We start from the raw sequence: 13852 nt of genomic DNA on the forward strand, positions 1-13852 counted from the left end.
AAAATGGAAAAAACCTGGCTCAGAGAACACTCAGCTGCCACCAAGTTATCCTTCCTTCTTCTCAACCACCCAGATAGGACCTCCATTGTCCCCAGCCCAGGCCTTGGCCGCCCATCCTCTCACTTTTCCTTCAGGGAGCTCAGGGGAGGGTTGGGGTGGTCAGGAAGGGTTTGCCTTGGAACCCATAACTGTGCATCAGGACACACTGGGGGTCCCTGGAAAGAGTTCCTGTGTGAAAATGAAAGAAGAGCCAGGTGTGGTGGCTCACGTCTATAATCCCAGCACTTTGGAAGGCCGAGGAGAGTGGATCACTTGATCCCAGGAGTTTGAGATCAGCCTGGGCAACATAGTGACACCTCATCTCTACCAAAAATTAAAAAAATTAGTTGGGCATGTTAGCATGTGCCCTGGGAGGCTGAGGTGAGAGGATTGCTTAAACCTGGGAGGTCGAGGCTGCAGTGAGCTGTGACTGTGCCACTGCACTCCAGCCTGGGCAATACAGTGAGACCCTGTTTCAAAAAAAGAAAAAGAAAAAAAAAAGAAAAAAGAGAAAATGAACAGAATGAACAGGAGCAGTTGGAAAAGAATTGGTATGAATGCTGGAGGTTTTTTCAGCACTCCCTGAGCTTCAGTTGCATGCTCTGTAAAATGGGAATGACAACAGTTCCCTCTCTCTGAGGGATCTGCTGGGAGAGGCATGAGCTGGTGAATAGATAGCACCACTGACACACGGAAACCACTCCTTCAATGTCGCCAGTGCTGGCAGGATGGGCCAGTCCCAAGGCGGGTGTGCTTTTGGGTACTGATGGGCCTGAGCCGCCTGAAGGCCACACCCCTCCCCAGCCTACTTTAGTTGCTGTCAGGCTGCAGAGTGCTCTGCTCTGGGCTCTTGGTGTTTCTTTTTTTTTTTTTTTTTTTTTGAGACGGAGTTTTTGCTCTTGTTGCCCAGGCTGGAGTGCGATGGTGTGATCTCAGCTCACCGAAACCTCCGCCTCCTGGGTTCAAGCGATTCTCCTACCTCAGCCTCCCGAGTGCTGGGATTACAGGCATGTGCCACCACGCCCTGCTAATTTGTTTTTAGTAGAGATGGGGTTTCTCCATGTTGGTCAGGTTGGTCTTGAATTCCCGACCTCAGATGATCTGCCCGCCTTGGCCTCCCAAAGTGTTGAGATTACAGGCGTGTGCCACCGCACCCAGCCTGCTCTGGACTCTTGTTACAGGTGAATGTCACTCCCCGGCTCCTCTCCCCGCTCCCCCCAGCACAGGGGTGCAGGTGGGCAGTAATTCTGGGATAAGGGACACTTTGAGGCAAGGTAATCCTCTCCTGCCAGTCCCTGGAGGAGAAGAGGGGAGTGTGCCTCTGAGGCTCCCCAGCGGGGCAGGCACACTGTCTCTTCTTGTCTTGTTCTCCAAGCCTCCTTGTGGGAAAAGTCCATCAGCCCTTAGGGAGGGCTGGGCATCGCCCGGAGCTGGCGCTAGGGAGAGAGGCCAAGGCAGTCAATGAAGAGCCTTGGTGGTCCCAGTGCTGAAGGAACGGTGGAATATTCTGGTCATGAGTCAGTCAAAAATGGCCATGCTCCAGGCCTGGCGGTAGCCTTTGGGGGCCATGTGTAGAAGAGAGGGTGGACATGCCTGGGCCAGTTCCGGATAAAGGCAGGGGATGGGGAAAGCCATCTGGGGCAACCACTGTTCCCCTGACATGGGATTAATGCCACTTAGAGGTGGAAAAGAGGCAGAAGCTCTTTTCCAGGAAAGGCACTGACCTTTAGAACAGGAGACAGAAATAGCCCCGGAGAGTTCAGAATCCTGTGTGAGAGAGATGGCCAGGCCAGGCGGGGCAGGCCCCAACACGAGGAGGGGAGGAGAACCACGTTAGTACCCACTGTGTCAGACATGATGCCCGACATTTCGTAGGCCTTCCTCACTTTCCACCTCCAGCCAGCAGGGTATGTATGATTATCTCCATTTTACGGATGAGGAAACTGAGGCTCAGAGAGGCGTGGCCAAACTTATCATCAGCAGAGCTGGGGCTGAGCCAGACCTTGCTTGTCTGACAGTCCACGTGTCCACATGGCTTCCTTCACCCCTGGCACAGTTGCTGCTGCCATCATGGGTGTTGGATGGGGTTATCCAGCTGAACCTGTACTCAGCTGGCCTGGTATAGGGGGGTGGAAAACCTCTCAGTGAGGCCTGGAGGCTCCAAAAGGTGAAACTCAACTACTTCTGCTTATCAAGTCACCCCAGAACCTCTTAATCTTGGCAGCCTTTGGCCAACTTTCCTTTTCTCCCTTGCTCATGGAAAGACGGACCGCCAACATTTCTCCCCTTACGTCCCCTCAATTGTGCCAGGCTCAGGGCTAGGTGGAGCCCCTGGAGACCCCTCCCCTGTGGCAGTGGCAAGGATAAGCTTGGGTGAAAGGCCCCAGTCAAGCCAAGGTCTGAGAGGATAAGAATAACAACGTGTCAAAATAACACGCTGACTGGCTGGTGGGCTCCTCCTCCCTTCCCTGATGGTGTTCCAGCCTCAGCAGCTCCCAGCTGTTTCTGCTTATCTGAAGCCAGGGAGGCTGGTTGCCTGGATACCAGGCTGCTGATTCGCAGTTGGGTCCTTCAGGGGCAGGCAGAGCTGCTGCATCTCCAGCCAGCTGGGCGTGGCACCCTCAGCCCCCTGCACCGGCCCTGGGAAAGATGGCAGGGAGGACTGGGGGTCAGGTGGGGAGCGCTGATGGAAGAGACCCCTTGTGCCAGGAGTTGTCAGAGAATCTGAGCCCTGCCGTTTGCTGGCTGTGTGACCTTGCTCGTGCTAACCTCTCTGAGCTTCTGTTTCTTTATCTGTGAAGAGGGGATAAATATCCCCTGCCTCGAAGAGCTGTTGAAAGAATAAATGTGGGCTGGGCACGGTGGCTCACGCCTGTAATCCCAGCACTTTAAGAGGCCAAGGCTGGTGGATCACTTGAAGTCAGGAGTTCGAGACCATCCTGGCCAACATGGCAAAACCCCGTCTCTACTAAAAATACAAAAATTAGCCAGGTGTGGTGTCACACACCTGTAATCCCAGCTACTCAGGAGGCTGAGGCACAAGAATCGCAGGAATCCGGGAGGTGGAGGTTGCAGTGAGCTGAGATTTTGCTGCTGCACTCCAGTCTGGGCGAAAGAGCCAGACTCTGCCTCAGAAAAAAAAAAAAAAAAAAGAGTAAATATGATGAGTAAGTGACTGCACAACAGAACACTACAGCTCAGTAATCCTGACAGCCTACCCAGCACCGTTGGGCTCCATCCAGAACCTTTGGTCTGCATCCCACAGGGAAGCCGTGTGGGGTCACTGAAGCAGGCAGCTGGGGAGCCTCAGAGGAGGTGGCCCCGAGCCTGCTTCCTTCCTCTAGGGATGGAGGCTATGAACCAACCTGGGGCCCTCAGAGCTTAGCTGGGGCAGAAGGGCCGGCCTGGGGATGGGTTGGGGAAGACTGGGCCAGACAGCAGGCTGCTGACGGCATCTTAGGTGATGAAAGGAAAGCCAGCTTTGTGTCCAACCAATGGCAAATGTTCCCGTTCAGCATCCTTTCTTGGCAAAGGGAGAAGTTGCCGGAATGCAGGTGGAAGACTAGGGAAGGAGGCAAGAAAGCCCAGCATTGTGAGCTGTCTAAGGTCCCTGTCACCTGCCCTGGTTGAGTACAGAAGACAGCAAGACTGGGCCAGGCGCAGTGGCTCACACCTGTAATACCAACACTTTGGGAGGCCGAGGCGGGCAGATCACCTGAGGTCAGGAGTTCAAGACCAGCCTGGCCAACACGGAGAAACTCTGTCTCTACTAAAAATACAAAATTAGCCAGGCGTGGTGGCAGGTGCCTGTAATTCCAGCTACTCAGGAGGTTGAGGCAGGAGAATCGCTTGAACCCGGGAGGCGGAGGTTGCGGTGAGCTGAGATCGCACCATTGCACTCCAACCTGGGCGACAAGAGCAAAACTCCATCTCAAAAAAAAAAGGAAAGAAAGAAAGACAGCAAGGCCAAGGGAGCAGGAACGAGACCAAGAGGACGTGTTCTTCTGGTCTGCTTAGATCTGGTGGTCCCCATGTGACCTTTTTCACTTAAGAGATGAGTGAGGCAAGCTCAGGGCTGTGGGCTGGGGGCTGGCAGAGCTGGGCGGGAGAAACCTGAATCTACTCTGCAGGAAGTGCTGTTCGCAAGCTCATCTGCTGGCTCTCCAGAAACCTCTCCAGAGCCAGGCCCATGGAGCAGGCATTCGGTCCAGATGAGAAGCAGCAAATAACCATGGGCCCTCAGTGACCCCAAGGGGAGTGCGGGGCCATCACAGACCCTCTTCTTCACCCTCCTGGCTTAGGAAAAGGGCAGCAAAGAAAAGGGCAAGTGGGAGGAGAAGGGAGGGGGTGCTGTTTCACCAGGGCCTGTACCTTTTTACCCTCTTAATGCAGCAGGAGAGCAGCCTGTGCCTGCTGGTAGCAAAGAGACCTGAGCCCATAAATAATGCAGAGAAGAGCATGGGGCAGCTAGAAAATGGTTACTGTTTCATCGAAGCGGGGAATGGGCCTGGAATGCAAAACAGAGGGGAGACGGGGGCTGGAGTGGAGGCGAGGGCTTGGTGCTGCCCTTGGGCCACTGGGCTGAGGGACTCGCCATCCTTGTGCTGAGCCCAGGTCCTGGCTCTGGCCTCTCTGTGGCATGGGTAGCAGCCCGGGGCATGCAGACTGGGCAGAAGGGTTGGGCCCTGCCCCAGGCCTGGCCTTCTGTTAGGGCGATGGGAGGCAATGGCCACCCATCATATCTTCACAGAGGTGCTGGCACTGGCAAGCAAGGTAGAAGGGAGGCTTGGAGGGAAACTGAGGGAGCTTCCAGAGATGTCTTAGCAGGGTGAGTGGGGCACTTCCAGCTGCTCGGAAGTTTGAGAATTGGGGAAAACTTAGGGGTCAAGGAGTATCATGTAAGAGTCAAAAGAAGGTACCCTTTGGGAGGCTGAGGCAGGCGGATCAGCTGAGGTCAGGAGTTTGAGACCAGCCTGGCCAACATGGCAAAAACCCATCTCTATTAAAAAATACAAAGAAATTAGCTGGGCGTGGTGGCGCATGCCTGTAGTCCCAGCTACTCGGGAGGCTGAGGCAGGAGAATCATTTGAACCCGGGAGGCGGAGGTTGCAGTGAGTCGAGATCACGCCACTGCACTCCAGCCTGGGTGACAGAGCGAGACTCTGTCTCAAAAAAAAAAAAGAAGAAGAAAGTAAATCTATAAGGCTATAAGGATGGATCTGGAGTAGGTCTGAATGGAAAACGTACTGCCTGTCCTCACTGCCTTGTCCCCGGTGGGCAAGAGAATGCCTGGTTACAAAAGGCCTGAAAGTTATACATCTGCACTTTTTTCCTGAGTTCCATGAGAATCCATGGAAGGAGAGAGACAAGATTGGATTTAAGCGTGAGCAAATCCTAGATAGTTTTATTGTATTGTCATGGGAGATCAACCAACCATTTATTATGTATTTGCCTCTTTTTTTTTGACGTAGTCTCGCTCTGTTGCCCAGGCTGGAATGCAGCTAATTTATTTTTGTATCTCTCTCTTATGTTTTTTTTTTTTTTTTTTTTTTGAGACGGTGTTTCGCCCTGTCGCCCAGGCTGGAGTGCAATGGCATGATCTCGGCTCATTGCAACCTCTGCCTCCCGGGTTCAAATGATTCCCCTGCCTCAGCCTCCCGAGTAGCTGGGATTACAAGCACCCACCACCATGCCCAGCTAATTTTTGTATTTGTTTTTAGTAGAGATGGGATTTCACCATGTTGGCCAGGCTGGTCTTGAACTCCTGACTTCATGATCCGCCCACCTCAGCCTCCCAAAGTGCTGGGATTACAGGTGTGAGCCACTGCGCCTGGCCCGTACCTTTTTTTTTTTTTTTGAGTACTGTTCCCACTTGATGGATGCTCTGCTTCTAAAGCTTGTTGGTCACCGTGTGATTTGGGAAGGAAGGGACACGGGGTGAGTTAAGGGGATGAGTTAGGGGACTGGCAGAGTAGTGCAGGTGCAAGAGGCTGGGCGACCAGAGGGCCTGGGTAGGGGCAGGAGGCAGGAGAGCTGTTCAGAAGGTAGAAACAATCACTGTTGGTGATGTTCTGTGTGGGTGGTCACCAACAGAGAACGAGGCATCAAAGGAGACTCCCGAGTTTCTGGTGTGGGTGTGGCTACTGGATACGAGGCAGATAGGGTGCCTCCAATCCAGAAGAGAGGCCTTGGAAGCTTTGGTGCAGGAGGATGGTGGGGAAGGTGCTGAGTTTGAGATTCCTGGGTGACAACCAGATGGCAGGTGGAAATAGGGCCAGGAATTTGAGGCTGGGCCTTGCTGCTAACATGGGCACTGTAGGTACAGACAGGCCTTTGCTGGTTCTGGGCTCGCCTGCCCACAGCCCATAGGAGAAAAGGGGCCAGGTGAGGAATACAGATTCTATTAAAGTCCCTCCAGCTGGGCCCTGGGGCTGCAGGTAATTCTGTCACCCAGCGCTGCCTAGAGCGGACCCTCTCTGCTTTTGCTCCCCAGCCCTCTGAAGGCCAAGGCATCCCAGGACTTTCTTCTTTCTGCCTGCAGCTGGGCCTCAAGCAGCCTCAAGAGGAGTCTTTCCCATGGCAGGACTCCCCAGGAGAGAGGCTTCTGTCCTCTGGCAGCAACAAGTCTCAGGGGCTGAGGTATCCCCTTCCCTTGTAAATCCCAAGGGGGCGCCCTGAGGTGTTGCTTTTGGGTGGAGAGGGAGCACAGGCTCTCAGGCTGTTGAAAATCCCCTGGGGGTGAGCGTTTACTGCTCTCCACAGCTGCCTCCCAGCCCTCTGGGGGCCACTCTCCTGCTGTCACCCAGCTTGGCACAACTGTTCCACCAAGAGGGTGTCCACGAATGCATCCCCAAACGACAAGTGCACACAAATCACCCAGTTACAGAAGCAAATAGCAGCCCAGAGGGAAGAATAGCCGGTGAGTGGCCCAAGCTAGGGACGAAAGGAAACAAGCTGAGATTGCAGGTAGGGGGAGAGGGGGCTCTTTGGAGAGGCCCAGAGGCAGGAGGAGGCTAAAGAACAGTGAGGAGGTGGAGAGGAGGAGGCTCTGGGGGCTGCCGGGAGACAGAGGGTCCCAATGACCTGGCAAAGGTAGGCTGGTGTCAAGTGGAATGGGAAGTAGAGGGATGCACATCAAAGGGGCCCCAGCAGGGTCTAGAAGACTAAGTATCATTTCCTCTTGCACACTTCACTCCTCCCTGTACCTACTGTGTTCCAGGGGCTGGTCTGAAATGCAGAGAAGGGATACAGTCCTGTTCCTGGAGTAGTTCACGGCTGTGAAGGGCAGAGACAGGGCAGGACCCCAGAATATGGACCCCTGGCACAGGCTGGAAGGTGCAGGAGTAGTGGTCGGTGACCTGGAGACGGTAGGACCCAGCTGAATGTATCCAGAGGGAGAAGTGGCAGACATCCAAGTAGAGAAGGGGTTGGGGAGACCCAGGGAGCAGAGTAGCCATTCAAAGGTGGAGAGGCAGGAGAGAGCCAGAGGGCTTGCTAGAGCTGCGGTGTGTACACGTGTGTGTATCGAAATGCACAGAATAGCAAGAAGTGAGACAAGGCTGTCTAGGCAGGTATAAGGCATTTGCCTTGCCAAATGCCCTGTGTGCTCTGCTGCGAATACTTGGATGCAGTGGAGCACATTCAGATGACAGAGAGGGACAAGGTAAGATTTGTGTTTTGAAGACAGCGTGGTGTGCTGGAAGACTGAAGCTAGAGGGCAGCTGGTTAGGAAGCCTTTGCAGTATTTCATGCTAGGCGTGATGGAGGCCTGACAAGATACTAATAACAGCCAGGCTTCCATGTCAGGCATTGTTCTCTGCCTCTTTACAGAGTAGTTCACTTGATCATCACAATAGTACTGTAAAGTAGGCACTGTACTACTATTATGTCCACTTTGCAGGTCAGGAAACTCAGGCCCAGAGAAATGAAGCAACATGTTCAAGTTTCCTTATTAAAGCCCCAGAGTTGGCCAGGCGCAGTGGCTCACACCTGTAATCCCAGCACTTTGGGAGGCCGAGGCAGGTGGATCACTTGAGGTCAGGAGTTCAAGACCAGCCTGACCAACATGGTGAAACCCTGTCTGTACTAAAAATACAAAATTAGCTGGGCATGGTGGTGCGCGCCTGTAATCCCAGCTACTTGGGAGGCTGAGGCAGGAGAATTGCTTGAACCCAGGAGGCGGAGGTTGCAGTGAGCCGAGATCACGTCATTGCACTCCAGCCTGGGCAACAAGAGCGAAACTCTGTCGCCAAAAAAAGAGAGAAAGAAGAAAGAAAGAAAGGAGAGAAAGAAAGAGAAAGAAAGAAAGAAAGAAAAAGAAAGAAAGAAAGAAAGAAAGAAAGAAAGAAAGAAAGAAAGAAAGAAAGAAAGAAAGAAAGAAAAGCCAAGCCCCAGAGTCTGTGCTAAATGGGAAGGCCCTGGCTGTCAGCATGGTGAAGAGGAGACAGACAGGCAGATGTCAAGGAGGAGCAGTCAGGCTGACCTGAAAGCTTCTTGGGAGTGATGGGGGTAAGAGAGAGGGAAAAATCAAAGATGAGGGTAAGGGAGCATCCTGGGTCAAATAGCTCCCCCGCCAAATTCATGTCCAGTTGGAATCCATGAATGTGACCTTATTTGGAAATAGGGTCTTTGCAGATGTAATCAAGTAAAGATGAGGGCATACTTGACTAAGGTGGGCCCTAAATCCAAACACTGGGGTCCTTTTTTTTGTTTTTTTGAGATGCAGTCTCACTCCACTGTCCAGGCTGGAGTGTAGTGGCATGATCTTGGCTCACTGTAACCTCCACTTGCCAGTTTCAAGTGATCCTTCCACCTCAGCCTCCCGAGTAGCTGAGACTACAGGTGCACGCCACCATGCCCACCTAAATTTTTTGTATTTTTAGGAGAAATGGGGTTTCACTATGTTGCCCAGGTTGGTCTCAAACTTCTGACCTCAGGTGATCTGCCCCCACCTTGGCTTCCCAAAGTACTGGGATTATAGCCATGAGCCACCGTGCCCAGCCAAGACTGGTATCCTTATAAGCAGAAGGAAACTTGGACACAAACACATGGGGAAGGCTTTGTGAAGATGGAGGCAGAGGTGGGGTGATGGAACACCCAAGATTGCCAGCAAACAGCAGAAGCCAGGAGAGGCAAGGAAGGATTTTTCCCCAGAGCCTTCAGAGAGAGAGGGCTCTGCCAACACCTTGATTTCAGACTTCTGGCTTCCAGAACTGTGAGAGAATAAGTGTCTGTTGTTTTAAGACACCCGGTTTGTGGTCATTTGTTATGGCAACCCAGGAAACCAATACACTCTCCCCATCTTCAAAGAAACCAGGCCTCTGCAAGGGAGGCTAGCACATCCACCTGAGTCAGGTAACATTCAAAACACGAGGGGCCAGCCACAGTGGCTCACGCCTGTAATCCCAGCACTTTGGGAGGCTGAGGCAGGCAGATCACCTGAGGTCAGGAGTTCAAGACCAGCCTGGCCAACATGGCGAAACGCCGTCTATAATAAAAATACAAAAATTAGCACGGCATGGTGGCGGGCGCCTGTAATCCCAGCTACTAGGGAGGCTGAGGCAGGAGAATCGTTTGAACCCAGGAGGCGGAGGTTGCAGTGAGCCGAGATCACGCCATTGCACTCCAGCCAGAGCAACAGAGCAAGACTCTGTCTCAAAAACAACAACAACAACAACAACAACAACAAAAACACGGAGGGAAAGGGCAGGCAGATCCTACAGGTGAGGCTTGAAAGAAGGAGTGGAGCTGACCTGGGAGGCCCTTGAAAATGAGCTTCTAAGAGTGTAATCACGAAAGGTCTTGATGCAAAGGAGAGAGGGAGGAGCCTGAGAGACAAAGTGGATCATCACAGGCCGGCAGATGAGCTCAGACTGGGGAAGGACACATTCAAAGCTGGAGGAAGGGCACAGAACCAAGGGCGGGAATAAAGGAGCAGCAGAGACAGCAAGAATAGAACCCGGCACGCTGCAGCCTGCACAGAGCTGAGGCTTGCAGAAAGGGCCAACCGTAAAACAATTTTTTTGAAGGTGGGGGGAAGGGCAAGTAGGGAGCTTGAAAAGTTTTCTAGAAACAGGAAGACCTGCTTGGGGGAGTAAGGGCTAATTTGGCACTCAAGAATGACAGATATACCCAGATGCTATTTGTCATTGATCTTCTCTATAAAGATAATGGGGGGGGGGCACACATTTTTTTTTTTTTTAATGAAAAGGGTAGCACAAATATTAGCAGAAGGAAATTCAAACCCAATTGCTTTTTTTTGTTTTGTTTTGTTTTTGTTTTTGAAACAGAGTCTTGCTGTGTCTCCCAGGCTAGAGTGCAGTGGCGCAATCTCGGCTCACTGCAACCTCCGCCTCCTAGGTTCCAGCGATTCTCCTGCCTCAGCCTCCCGAGTAGCTGGGATTGCAGGCATGCGCCACCACACCCGGCTAATTTTTTGTATTTTTAGTAGAGAGGGGGTTTCACCGTGTTAGCCAGGATGGTCTGGATCTCCTGACCTCGTGATCTACCCACCTTGGCCTCCCAAAGTGCTGGGATTACAGGCATGAGCCACCGAGCCTGGCCCTGATTGGGTTTTAATGGGATACTTGTAAGGTGATGAGATCCCTGTCATGGGAGGTATTCACGCAGAGACTGGATGAGCCTTTCATCAGAGGTGTTGTAGAAGAAAGTCCTCTGAGACTTTACAGCGGACACAACTCCTTGCTCATTGCCAGGCCATCTGACCCTTAGTTATGCTCCAACACAGGGAAGACAAGTGGGGTGGTTGCCTAGAGCTATGCCTGCTCTGCATTGGTGAGGAGGCAGCAAAAAGACAGTCTTGCCGCAGGGCCACGGCTCAGACTAGGTAGTACCAGGAAAATCATAACCCTATGAATATGATGGTTTTCTTGCTGTGAAGGTTTTGTGATGGTAAAAGTACTAACTTAAGTTTTCAGCTTTGTTTTTGTTACCAAGCACTGAATGCAACACGGCATCACCAAATCACCCAACCCTCCCCATTCCATGCCCACCATCCCATCTTCGGCCTCCCTCCCTCCTTGACCTTCCGCCCATCCCTGCCTATTCGCAGTGGCCTTGTGGCTGAGGAGCACAGAGGAGCAAGGCAAGCCCCTCTCCCTGGTGGCAGGGGGAGTCAGGAGCGGTTCCCTCCTTTCTCCTTTCCTTCCCTCCTGTGTCTCCCTCTTTGTTCTCCATTTTTCCCTCTGCCTCTATAGCTGGCAGGATGAGCTGGCCGGGGATGAGCCAGGGCAAGCCCTTGCCACCCCTGTTGTCTGTCTGTCCATCAAAGGGGGGGATGGTGGTATCATTAGGAGGATCTCGAAAGCCCCTTTGCTCCCACAGTGCAGGATGCACACTCCTCCCAGCCATGCCAGACCTGGCTCTCCTTCACTCAGGTTTCCCCAGGAGGCTGGGTCTACTCCTTGTGTGTTGGCTGCAGGTGGGGGAAGAAAACAGAGAAGCGTGCCCTTGGCTGAGGACAAGAATCTGCGTGATGTTTTCTTTGACCTTGAGAATGCGTTTTGCTTGCCCTGCAGAGCAGGAGAGGAGCTGGAACTTTCCCGTTTGGCTCTGTCAGCCAAGTGCAGCTTTCAAGTTCTCTAGGGACTGCTGTATTTTCTCATGAGTGAGTCAAATGCTCAATCTGAGGCCTGGGAGACAGGGTGGAGGAGGGGAGTGGGGAAGGGGACACCAGCATCTACCTTCGGGTGGGAGAATTAGGCTGAAGCCTGCCTGGGCTACTGGTATGTGTCCTTAGGCCACCAACACCACTGTCATCTCAATAAACAGCATATGCGGTGTGCTGGGTTGATAGCGTTTCTCTCGGGTTCCGACTTCAGATCTCCGGCTCCTCTTTCACTTGACAGATTCCAAATACTACAACTCCCGGTGTGACAGCTGGAGAATCACCGCACCTTTCTGGGCCCCACGGAGTGACAGAAGATCGGAATGGATAGTCACATGCCTGCCCCAGCGTGGAAGGAGAAGAGCCTATGCTTCCATCCATTCTGGCCTCTTCCAAGTTCCCCTCATTTCTCTAAGATCAAATAAATAAACATGTTGTTATTATTTTTATACATTTAATATATGCTCATGAAAGAAAAGTAGCAAGGGCCAGTGTGGTGGCATACACCTGTAATCCCAGCACTTTAGAAGGTGGAGGCGAGTGGATCGCTTGAGGCCAGGAGTTCCAGACCAGCCTGGCCAACATGGTGAAACTCTGTCTCTAATAAAAATACAAAAATTAGCCAGGTGTGGTGGCACATGCCTGTAGTCCCAGCTACTCGGGAGGCTGAGGTGGGAGGGTCACCTGAACCCAGGAGGTTGAGGCTGCAGTGAGCTGAGATCACACCACTGCACTCCAGCCTAGGCAACAGAGTGAGACTCTGTCCCAGAAAGAAAAGAAGCAAAAAGCCTATAACAAGAGTCACCACCTAGAAAACAATCACTGTTCACATTTTGGAATGTATTATTTTTTTTCTCTCTCCCCATTCATTCCTCTGGGAGACACTGAGGACTCCTCCGTGACAAGACAGGCAGGGTTCCTCCCTTTCTAGTGCCTACATGTCAGTGGGAAAAATTATACGTAACTCTATATAACATCTACAGACAAACAAGACAGGGCTCTCTACGGAAGTCCCTTCTCCTCTCTCTCCATCTCTATTGCCATTGATTTCCTCCCCAGGAATCCTTCCTTTTCTTCTACACATCTATGCTTCGGCAGAAAAGGTCTTAGTATACCATGGGAGGGTGCCAGGGCCCAGGCCTGGGTGGGCTGCATGCTGGGACTGTGCCCCTGGGCAGGGGAGAAGCAGCCCGGCCCTTGGCAGGAGCGAGATTCATTTGGGTCCTTGTCTAGAGTGCTCAAGGCTGTTAGTGCCCCTGCCTCATGTCAGCAAAGCCTCACTCTGGTGGGTGGAAGGAGAGCCTCTGCAGAAGTCGGGCCCACAGAAGGGTCTGGTCACCCGGCCAGGTCACAGGAGCCAGGACCCGGTTTGTTCCCATGAGGCTTGAGACCTCTCATGGCCCTTTCTTTGCACCCCAAGTAGTGTGAAGGAGGAGGGGGTGCTGAGGCAGCTGAGGAAGGAAGGGAGAGGGAGAGGAGGGAGGAGAACCAGCCTCGTTTCCAAAGCAACCACACATGTGAGCCAGCTGCTGTCACCATGGAAACAAGGGGAGCCTGCTCAGAGGCTGCACTGTCTCAGGGGAGACACAATTTTTGACCAAAAAAAAAATATTTTATATATATATATATATATATATCCTTTGATAAAAATAAAGAAAAAATAATGAAAGCCACACTCTCTGGGATTCGAGGGCACTGCAGAGTGAGGTGACAGAGAGGAAGGGGCTGGGCTTTGCAGAGGATGCTGCGGCTTCTGCTGCTGCAGAGAATTGCCGAGTCAGTGTTTTAGAGCCAAAATGGGCCTCAGAGACCACCCCCCCTCTTGATGGATGAGAGTGGGTGCTGGGGAGGGAGGCTGGCAGCCCCTGGAGGTCCCAGGGTAGGAAGTATCAGCACAGGGAAACCCAAGGCCCCTGAGAGAAAGGCAGGGTCACGCTGGTTCTGTGGGGCTTTTCTTTTCTTTTTTCTTTTTTGAGATGGAGTCTCTCACTCTGTCGCCAGGCTGAAGTACAGTGGCGGGATCTCGGCTCACTGCAACCTCTGCCTCCCGGGTTCAAGCGATTCTCTTGCCTCAGCCTCCTGAGTAGCTGGGACTACAGACACCTGCCACCATGCCCGGCTAATTTTTGTATTTTTAGTAGAGACAGGGTTTCACCATGTTGGCCAGGATGGTCTCGATCTCCTGAC

General features: G+C 52.5%; 1 long non-coding RNA gene across 1 annotated transcript; it reads left to right on the forward strand.

Moving 5' to 3' along the window:
- Positions 1-11495: 11495 nt before the first annotated feature.
- LOC134737314 (uncharacterized) lies at positions 11496-12108 on the forward strand. The gene is made up of 2 exons (XR_010122080.1): positions 11496-11665; positions 11907-12108. It is a non-coding gene; the product is annotated as an uncharacterized lncRNA (long non-coding RNA).
- The last annotated feature ends 1744 nt before the right edge of the window (positions 12109-13852 follow it).

This window comes from Symphalangus syndactylus, chromosome 8 (assembly GCF_028878055.3).
Source record: "Symphalangus syndactylus isolate Jambi chromosome 8, NHGRI_mSymSyn1-v2.1_pri, whole genome shotgun sequence".
NCBI classification, from domain to species: domain Eukaryota; kingdom Metazoa; phylum Chordata; class Mammalia; order Primates; family Hylobatidae; genus Symphalangus; species Symphalangus syndactylus.